The sequence below is a fragment of the Sinocyclocheilus anshuiensis genome, unplaced genomic scaffold, assembly GCF_001515605.1.
Source record: "Sinocyclocheilus anshuiensis isolate Anshui unplaced genomic scaffold, SAMN03320099.WGS_v1.1 scaffold160, whole genome shotgun sequence".
Lineage (NCBI taxonomy): Eukaryota > Metazoa > Chordata > Actinopteri > Cypriniformes > Cyprinidae > Sinocyclocheilus > Sinocyclocheilus anshuiensis.
The window spans coordinates 1,206,797-1,211,299 of record NW_015554119.1 but is presented as its reverse complement, the minus strand read 5'-3'; the positions used below and the strand labels follow the sequence as shown (position 1 = coordinate 1,211,299).

General features: G+C 38.4%; 1 protein-coding gene across 1 annotated transcript in view; it reads right to left on the bottom strand.

Annotated features, from left to right (window-relative positions):
* The window catches only part of LOC107669958 (protein eva-1 homolog B-like), a 7,882-nt gene extending 5,274 nt beyond the window's left edge, over nt 1-2,608 (bottom strand). The window contains exon 1 of the mRNA XM_016462396.1: nt 2,311-2,608. The gene's annotated coding sequence lies outside the window, so the exon portion shown is untranslated. The remainder of the gene's footprint in view (nt 1-2,310) is intronic.
* Between the last annotated feature and the right edge of the window lie 1,895 nt (nt 2,609-4,503).

Below are 4,503 nucleotides of genomic sequence, written 5' to 3'. Positions count from 1 at the left end.
TGTCTCCCAAAATGCTAATAAACATGCTTTTAGTCCCGGTGTCCTCATATGAGGACATGTATGAAATCAACATCCTGTTTCGTAACAGAAAGTCATATTTTGATTTGAAACCCCATAACATTTTCCTGAGATGTTGATTTATGACAGACAGTTTAAAAATTAGACAGATTTAAATGATAATTACAAAATATTATCATATTTCCATAAGAGTGTCACTAAATTAATATCAGACATGTTTGAAGACCAAGGAGAGAGAGTGGTCAGGGTGAAACATCCAAACATTTAGTATCTCTGAAAAGCCCTGAATGTGCTCTGTACAGGACATCCAGACTTAAAACTGTGGCATGTATAGTCTCAGAGAAATACACCAAAATATAATGTCCTCATATGAGGTCACAGGGTCTCACAAATGTTTAAATGCAAGCAGGTGACTTGCTCTGCAGTCCTGTGAAGCCCCTCCAGTGGGGTTTAGCAAACACAAACCACATTCTCTCACATAAACAAATGACAAACAGGAACTAGGATACCAGGAATATGAGATTACACCAGAAGCTTGTAAACATTGTCAAGTCCTGCTCCAAGTACCAATTAGCGTGGGACGTACGCCACAAGTTCCAAAAATATTCCTGTTAGTGACACAGCATAGCAGACAGACTAAATGAGCCGTGAGTCATGGACAGTTCGACACAGGACGAAACATCTTGAACATACCATCTGGCACCTGTCAGAGCCTTTCCCAGAAGAGCAAACCTGCAGAAGGGCATGTAGCAGCAGAAAAGAACCCGCTGAGCTCAGGCTTTTCTGCATATTCCCCAATCAGCTCTAAGATCCAATCTTTAAGAGCATCTTTTTTTCAAGAGGTATTACAGTCACATTATTAACAACATTAGCTGCCAAAAAGTGCTTTAATACATGTTTTCAGTGTTTTTGTTCATAGTCTATTCCAAGAGGTTTAAGTCTATAGTCATTTATAAAATGTAAGAAATTTGGTTTGCAAAGAGTTGCCGCCTTTTTATGTATATGGTATTTTCCTAATAAAATAAATAATTGCGTAACATTGTTTTATCATAATCAAAGCAAACCAAACTATATTTTTATATTTGTATTAGTATTTTCTTAATGCTATGGTATTGTTATACAGCATTGTTGCTAGGTTGTCGCTATACAGTTTCTGTGCCGTGGGTGGTTGCTAGGGTGTTGCTATGCAGTTTCTGTGCCGTGGGTGGTTGCAATGCAGTTTCTAAGATGTTGTGGGTATTTGCTAGCATTTTCTTGCAATGTAGTTGCTAGGGTATTGTGGGTGGTTGCTAGGTTGTTTCTACACATTTGCTAGGGTGTTGCTATGCAGTTGCTAATGAGTTGCTATGCAATTTCTAGGCTGAAGTGAGTGATTGCTAGGTTGTTTATACGCAGTTACTGTGGGTGCTTGTTAGGGTGTTGCTTTGCAGTTGCTAGGGTGTTGTGGGTGGTTGCTAGGGTATTGCTATGCAGTTGCTAAGGTGTTGTTATACAGTTTCTAAGATGTTGTGGGTCTTTGCTAGTGCATTGCAATGTAGCTGCTAGGGTGTTGTGGGTGGTTGCTAGAGCATTGCTATACAGTTGCTAATGAGTTGCTATACAATTTCTAGGTTGATGTGAGTGATTTTCTATGCAGTTACTGTTGGTGCTTACTAGGGTGTTGCTTTGCAGTCTCTAGGGTGTTGTAGGTAGTTGCTAGGACATTGCTATGCAGTTGCCAGGGTGTTATGGGTGGTTACTAGGGCATTGCTATGCAATTGTTAATGTGTTGGTGTGCAATTTCTAGGCTGCTGTAGGTGGTTGCTAGGACATTGTTATGCATTTGCAAATATGTTGCTGTGCAGTTGCTATGGTTTTGTGGGTGGTTGACGGCTTTGATATGCAGTTACTAGGGTCAGAAGAGTCCCCTAGTAACTGCATAGTCAGAAGAGTCCAACCTTAAGTCTCTGTGATACTCTGTTTTTTTTATATGATTTACAGTATATGGTGATTTTCTGGTTTTTATATGGTTTATATGTTGATATTCTGGTTTTTATATTGATATTAAGGTTTTCTGGCTGATATGACTAGAGTCACTCCTTCAATGTAAATCTGTGGGATTTTTCACCCAGTTATATATTTTGGTAGACAAAAATCTCCAATTGGTTAAAAGTAACAGCAAGCTCTTAACTAAACTAATCCAGCCATATTACACTTTTATCTGATATCTGAACAATTTCACAAGCCAAAGATAGTTTTGATTTAGTTTTGGTTTTTATCCTTTTAACAAAAATGAAGTATATAATATCTTACCTTTTCTAACGAACCATCGTTTCTATCCAGATCATCCTGGTGGGGGAAAGATGAGTCCCGTATCCAGAGGCGCAGTGACCTCATATACTGGCAGATGAAGTGGGAACACAAAACGCTGAGAGGTGCTTGAGCTCCAAACACACACTCTTTTTCTTTCTTTCTTTCTTTCTTTCTTTCTCTCTTTCTCTCTGTCTGTCTACTCACACATGTCTGTGCCTGACATCAGGAGAAGCAGCAGAAGCAGCCCTCTGTGCTCACACATACACAGCGGCTCTCTCACTGGGACCAGACCATAGGAAAGCAGTTTGGGCAGAGGGAGGTGTTTCCTGTCAGAGGGGAAAATAGAGTCAGGGAGGGGCAAAACGACATGAGACTAGAATTTACACCCTCGGGATGGCAGTGCGATCCAGGCACATTTCACACCCGCTGGTCACCAGATCAGTGTGAACCTCCTCTTCAGGTCCACACATGTATATTTGAGTGTGTTGTGTGGGTGTGTAAACCACAGAAAAACATACACCTCATTTTCTTTAAGCTCAGACAGACTATAGATGCTGTACTAAATTTAGCAGCTTCAATATAGTTTGAATGTATGGTCTAGTATTGTTTATACACTATATAGTGGCCTCAAAAATATTTTTTAATGCCAAGGACACCAAAATATGATGATCCCTTTGCGAAAGACACTCTTTCAAATATCTGAAGGCTGTATAATTCAAGCCCCTTTTATACTGTAAGAAAAATAAAATGAAATTATGAAGATAATTAAAAAAAAAAACACATTGAAGAATCGGTATTTATGTTGTACTAAACTATTTCTCAACAAATATTGTTCCAAATCAGTTTTACAAAAAAATACCATACAAACCCTAGTGAGCAGCTAAAGGCGACAATGGCGAGGAAAAACTAGAAAGATAGACAAAAGCAATATACTGTTCACTTACACTTTTTTTCAAGTTTCACATTTTCTCACACACACACATGTCTGGTTTGCTATCCTTGTGGGGACTCTCCATAGGCATAATGGTTTTTATACTGTACAAACTGTATATTCTATTGCCCTACACCAACCCTACACCTAAACCTACCCCTTACAGGAAACTTTCTGCATTTTTAGATTTTCAAAAAACTTCATTCTGTGTGATTTATTAGCTTTTGTACCCGTGGGGACCACAATTTAGGTGTATTCAGGTTTAAGTCCCCACCAGAATAGAAAAACAGGCACACACACACACATTATTGTTCAAAGTTTAAATAAAATAAATTACACGAATATTTTTATTTAACACATGGATACATTACAGTGATCAATTGATCAAGTAAATACATATCATTCTATTTCAAATAAATGCTGTTCTTTTGAACTTTCTATTCATCAAAGAGTAGAAAGTTCAAATGAAAAAGAAAGAGACTGAGAAAGTTTCTGAGAACTTTCTCAGTCTCAGTTTTCAACCTTGAAATACAAGGAAATTAAAAAACGGACTAGAAAAAGTCCTAAAACTGGTTACAAATATGTTTCAATAGAAAACAATTAGTTTAAATTGCAATAATGTTTCACAATAGTACTGTTTTTAGTGTATTTTTAATGCATGTGTAATTTTGAATTTTCTTCTCATTTTTCCCAAAATTAAGAATCTACAGTATATTGTGCCACTTTGCATTTCTGAGAACATTAAAATCTCTAAAACACCAGTTGATTAAAAGATGTTTTTGCACGATCAAGCCCTGCTCACTTTTTCTTCAGAAAATAGTCTTAACAGTATTAATATTTATAAAGGGAGCCAAAATAAATGCCCTATACAGCATGCAGAGCTCAAAAGTAAGAAGTAGCCAATGTAAAACTCAACCCAGCCTCTTTCAGTTTCTGTTGGTCTTCACTTTCAACATCCAAACACTCCCCTAAATTATGTCTCTTTCAACGTGTGCAGGCTTGAATAAGGCCGATCGCCCACCCCCTGGGATGGGCCACGTCGAGCATGCCAGAAAGCTCTCTTGTCTGTTTGTGGGGTGGAACAGGAAATGTCTGCAGTGGTCACAGCGCCTGCTGCTTCGGGCTACAGCTGGATTAAAAGAGCTCTTTGTGTTCCCGTCTGACGAGGGTTCAACACCTGAAGCGACTCTTAACTGTATGGGGTTCCAAGCCTAGCAACAGCCAGTGAAAACCTTCTATCTTTAATGGTACAGTGAACCATG